The following is a 5811-nucleotide window of genomic DNA, read 5'->3' as shown; positions in this document are numbered from 1 at the left end:
AAAAAAAAAAAAGAAGAGGACTTTGAAATTGATAATTTTTATGCTATAACACAGATGGGGTACATTCAATAGTTAGTGCTAAAGTGATAGAACTTAGTTAAAGCTTTTGCACCTGCTCTGGCAGATGGATGCAATTAATAACAGAAAAGAAACAGAAGAACTCATGTAAAATTGCTCCCTGAGGGTTAGGTTGTTTTTAAATTAAGCTGACGTGCTTTTTTTTTATTACCCTATATCACAGCAAAGATGTGTTTTGAAGTGGGCTGTCTAGTTTACAGCAAATGAACTCATTAGCAAGGTGTATAGACAAACATAGGCCTGGCCCTACAATTAGTTTTCATACTCAGTCTGCAACCAGATAATGTATAGTAAGGGAAATTGCTCATAGTAAAGGAAATTGTTCTGCTTTGCATGGGAAACAATATCATATTCGAGTTGATTTTCTCCTGGCACGAATGAGAGATTTGAAAATGTAAGCTTGAGAACTTTAGTCAATAAAATTCTTGCCACTGTGTTTCCAACACTTAAGTGTATTTCCTCCCTTAAGTAGTTCAATTCTCACATTCAAGAAGCTATTTGACAATAAACTTCATTATCTGAAGTCGAACCGATGTTAACAGAGATTAAAGGCCTCACGTTACCCTACGTGCGTGCAGCTGTGTAACTGATACACACATACACTACCACTATCTGTGTCTGTAGTAACTAGTTGTGACAATCTAAGGCTACGGCAATTTATGATGTTAAATTGTTAGGTTACTCCCTGGTAGTTTTGGTCCATGTCAGCTGGTGTTTTCCCAAATGGCTCCAGGGAGGTTCAGGGTTAGCTGAGGCCAGAGATTGTTCCCTGCTTGCGGGTACTTGAGTTGATAGGAGTAGTGGTGTAGGAATTTTATGAGAATTGTGATTATCATCTATGTCATGCCATGCTACCTGGCCTCAGGGACAGAGAACGTTGTCTGGCCCATTTCATTTGTAAGCACAGACAAGCTTAGCTTGTCATTCTAAGGCAAGGATAAAAAGTTTGTAAATCCTCAGCAGCAGTGCAGCGACAACATATTACAAGCTGTTACCACAACAGCTTGCTGAAGCAAAGAGTGGTATCTACAACACAAAGTTTCTACGTAGAAACTTTGAAAATCAGTCTTTTTTTTTATTATTATTTTTTTTTACAGTAATTCCACAGCAGAATGGGATGAATTTATTCATATTTCATGCAGGAAATTCATCTTTTGGATTTCTAGAAACCAGAAACAAAACTGAGAATATGCAGGTCTGAGGACATGATGACCATGAAGAACATAAGTACATGGAAGAAAAATAGTTATGGCATTGTTAGAAGTGGATGAGTTAATTGGATAGTAAGCTAATGACTAACTGCCACTGTTATTACCAATTTTCTTGAAGTAACTATGCAGTAAGGTAAGAAAAGCATCTGCTATTATACCAACTGCAGTTATCAGTAAGAGAGTTCTGAGTGTCATGGTGATCTGTTTTGCTTTATATCTCTGAGTTTGCTATGATAAAACAGGTAAGTGTACTGCGATCTGATTTAAAAGTTATCTAAAAATGGTAGCTTGCAGCTTAACAACCCCCCAGCTCATAAATAAATTACTTCATTTGACATCTCAAGAGCCTGGCATCCTTGAGGGCGTTGTAAAACTACAGCATGAAAGGATTTTCCATTTGCTCTGTATTCTGAAGAGTTATTAAAGGTGAGTAGGTAATAACCGGATAATGACAGGGGCAGACAGGCTACACACAAGACTTTGTACATTTTTAGAACGGGCTAAATAAATTGTACCTAAGCAGATAGCTCCAGAACTTAAAGGTATTAGTTGCTACCGGCTTTTTTTTTTGTGCGTGTGTGTGCATGCATTTGTTTTGTTTTCATACAGAACAGACTGGTGGAAGGCACTAAAACAATACCAGGTTCTACCTTTGAGCCTCAGCTTCCCTGCAAAGAGTGGCCAGCTGCTTTCTGTTGGGGCACTGCATCCACTGCAAAGGGCAGGACCTTTTCATAGTTCAGCCATTAAAGCAGTGCCTAACAGTACACCAAAGTACACGGGGCCACATCCCTGTGAAAAGTTGTCTTTTCACAAGATTTTATGCACCCAATCAACATATCAAGAGATGACTTTGAAAGTTGAAGGATTCTGGGATAGCTAGGGTGCTCTGCTACAACCAGTGAGAAGTGGTTTCATGTTCAAGATTCAAGATAACTGACTTCAGCTTTTATAAGTATTGCAACCATAGCATTTAACTCAGCATAGTGTAGATTACATTTACCTTTGAACATTATATCACACGAGAGCAGTATTTCATCTTATTTAGGTGTCTAAGTAAAATATACGTTTTGCTCTCTTCATTGATCTAGCGTTTCAGTATATTTTTCCAAAAGTTACTTTAGATGGGGGCAAAAGAAAACACACAAATGAATAGTGCTTCCAAACCACACACATTGACTGACTGAAGAAAATCAATAATATTTAATGGCTGGTAAGCAAAAAACAAAATCTCTCTTGCTTCCAACTACTGTCAATGGCTCTAATTAATTTCATTCAAGAGCAGCAACGAAGCTTCATTCAACCTAATCACCCCAGAGGAATGAGTCACCAGCAAAGCAAAAAGAAGCCAGCTAACTTATAGTAAAAATCACAGTGGATAAATATGTTAGTTACTTCTAATATCTTGTAGTTCTGTTTTCTCCCTTTCTATCCAGTAGTTTGCTTTTTCAACAAATGGTGTTAATTTGCCTATCAGTAAAATTGCCAGGCCTGAAATCCTTACCTTACAAAGGGATTTAGGAGTACCAAACAAGGCTTCTTTTACTTACCGTCTTTATTTCTTTGTTTATCGTACCTTGACTCACAGTCACCTTCTCTCCATCCTTTTGATTCCAGGACTTTACCAAATCCTTACAACAGCCATCCAATCATCACGACACAACTGAATAAAAACTTAACATGTTTGACGGCCTTAATTAGGTATCAAGCTTACCTAGGACCCTTCCATTTCGCCTGAACAGAAAATGTTCTGTTTTTTTTTTTCCCCCGCGGAGATTCAAAGTGTCTGATCTATTTCTTTGCTTTGAATCATCCTGCTGTCTTTTTGTGGTCTTTCAACAGATCTGCATACAGCAGACTAGCTTCTTAATTTAGGCTACTGAAGTGCACAAAGTTGTGCAGGGAGATTACCCTCTTACCATGCTCCTCTGGACAATGCACAGGCCTGCATCAAAATAAGCCAGCTGGCCAGTGCCTTCAGCCACCACTTTTTCAAGGGCCTTTTATCCTCACGTACCCCGTAGAACCACTTGACAAGTTCTGTCCTTAAGTTCTCCACTGCTAACAACCATATCCCTTGAACTTCAAACACACAGCAGCTGCCTGCTCTTCCTCTCTCAGCTGCCTTCTGTCAAATGGTCCCTTCACTCTGCATGCTTGAAAGCACAAAGGCAATGCTGTGCCTTCCAGTCCTTTCATGGCATAGCACACAGAAGTTTAGCCCATCTCAAACATTCTTAATACTGAAGCTTGAGGTGTCTGTTTCACTCACTTGTCCCAGCTAGCTAGCTTCCAACATAAATTCATATAATCCTCTGGGGATGCTATTTCCCAGAATATCTGTACTTACTGTACAGCACAGACAACAAAAAAAAAGAGGTTGTCTGAAAACCACTCCTTTTTCTAATACATCTGGCTTTTTGCTTAATAGCACAACACACATACACACAAGGATGCAGGAAACCAAGCTGCTTATTCCTGCTGGCTCGGCACTCAGATGAACTGCAAGACAACATGACTCAGCCCTACACAGCAACCAAGTCCAGCTCATAGACCACAGCTCTTGGCAGTGCAGAGAATATGAAGAAAATGACATAACAATGAAAGCAGAACAATCAACAAAAATAAGGAAAGATTTACGAAGCTCATGAAAATACTTTAGATCATCTGATTTACCCACAACCAAGAGAAAGACAGCAGGAGGAAGAGCAGTCACTGCCAACCTAATCTTACGCAAGCAGAGCTCCAAATAGGAAAAAAAAAAAAAAAGATAGGGAGAGCTGCCAGTGAAGAGTATTAAATCAATGCTGAAATCAACATAGAAAAGAGAATAATCCAAAGCCTACAATGAACTGAGAAGCTTCCAACCCACTTAAGGCAAGCGCCTGCCAGACTGTATTTTAAAGCTAAAAAGGAACAATGATCTTTGAGGGAGACATTAATGATGAGATTTTAGTTGTTGTACCTATGCCCACAGTAGTAACTTGACACATTTCAAATCAACAGGAAGACACCTGCACTAAAAATACCTGTAAATGACATTATAAATAAAAGGAACACCGAAATGCTCCATAGTAGCGTTTCTATTGTTTTTCTTCAACTGCCATTTTACTAAAAGCTAAAAATTAGGGAAAAAAAAAAATCAAGAACGGTTAGAAACAACTGCAGAAATCCCACACTTGCTGACATTCGGAAAATCAAAACTTAAAAGCAGTTTCTAAAATAATTATCTTCGTAAAATAACCACAAAGCTTTAAAGTGCTTTAGCTTCTTTGTATGATAATTAATTGTAAGATTAACACTCACAAAATGTAAGTACGCCCTGGAACGTCTTCAAAGGGCTCTGAAGTCAAACGCCTTGCACCCTATGTGCCTACGCTTCACTTTCTCCTCTCCAGTGTTCATCGGTAATGTAAACATTTGAGAAAAACTTGTCCCTGAAACAGAAGTGTGGCATTCATCAGTTGGGGTTTATTTACCATATCCCCACAGAAAGCCCTCATATAAAGTAAACATGCGGGGAAGTTTTTACATATATCCACTCATTGCCCTGAGTTCATTGCCCTCCTGCAATGAACTGCTGTCAGCATCTGCAGCTCTCCGACCCATCTTTAACACAGGAAACCTCACTGTTGGCTTAAAAAAAAAAGAACGAAAGAAAAAAAAACCTCTCTCTCTCACAAGAGGAGAAAACAGACATGAAGAAGGAAGAGAAGCTCCTGCTCTTTGTGGCAGCAACAACAAAACTCTCACAAGTGTGAACAAGAGCTGCACAGGCAGAAAACAGCAGAAAGCAACTGATTCTTAACACACATTGCGTGCTTCAACGAGACAGAAGCACAGCAGCTTCACGAGAAGGACGCATTTCCCAGAGCCCCATACCATGTAACAAAGCTCCCACAAAACCGAAGTAGCCCCTCAGACCACATCACTGCCATTCCAGCCTCCGAAGGCTTCAAGCCACCCCCTCGGGCGGGCACGCGTGAGGGGGCGGGACCGGAAGCTCCTCCTCCCTCCTTCCAGCCCTCCCACTGGCCACTTTTCCTATCACTCTCAACATCGCCGGCCCCCGCTTCCCCGCCCTCTATCTACCTTCAAGCTCACTTGGTGGCTTCCACGTCAAGCAAAGCCATCTCTGTGTTCTGATTGGCTGCGCGAAGGGCGGCTGTTCCCGCCCGCGGGACCAGGGCGGGGTTCCGCGGAGTCACAGCCCACTCAGCTCTGCTCCCCTCCCGGCGCGCATGCGTGGGACCGAGCCGTGGCCTCGGGGCGGGCATGTTGCGAGGAGAGGAGCGGCCGCCAGAGCGCCGCGGGGCGGGGGAGGGAACGGGGCAGCCGGAGCTTCGCCAGCCTCGCTTTCTCGGATCGCGCGGAGACCACAGCCTGCCTGGGGCTGTGAGCTGTGCCGCATACAGACCTGTGCGTGTGCCTCTCTCTCTGTCTCCTCTCTCGCGCCTTGCTGCCGGACGCTCGCTCGCCGCACACAGGGGCGGGTAGGGCTGCGGGGCGGGCAGGGCGGTGG

At 42.4% G+C, this 5811-nt stretch overlaps 1 long non-coding RNA gene across 2 annotated transcripts in view; it reads right to left on the bottom strand.

Annotated features, from left to right (window-relative positions):
• The window catches only part of LOC116217324, a 186464-nt gene extending 180947 nt beyond the window's left edge, over positions 1-5517 (bottom strand). The window contains exons 1-2 of one of the 2 annotated variants that reach the window (XR_004161734.1): positions 5172-5517; positions 4596-4726 (exon numbers count right to left, since the gene is read on the bottom strand). This is a non-coding gene — a long non-coding RNA (uncharacterized LOC116217324). The remainder of the gene's footprint in view (positions 1-4595; positions 4727-5171) is intronic. The other variant, XR_004161735.1, reaches the window with a different exon arrangement.
• Positions 5518-5811: the final 294 nt, after the last annotated feature.

Source organism: Meleagris gallopavo, chromosome 1, assembly GCF_000146605.3.
Source record: "Meleagris gallopavo isolate NT-WF06-2002-E0010 breed Aviagen turkey brand Nicholas breeding stock chromosome 1, Turkey_5.1, whole genome shotgun sequence".
Lineage (NCBI taxonomy): Eukaryota > Metazoa > Chordata > Aves > Galliformes > Phasianidae > Meleagris > Meleagris gallopavo.
The sequence above is the reverse complement of the archived record's forward strand: the minus strand, read 5'-3'. Positions and strand labels throughout refer to the sequence as shown.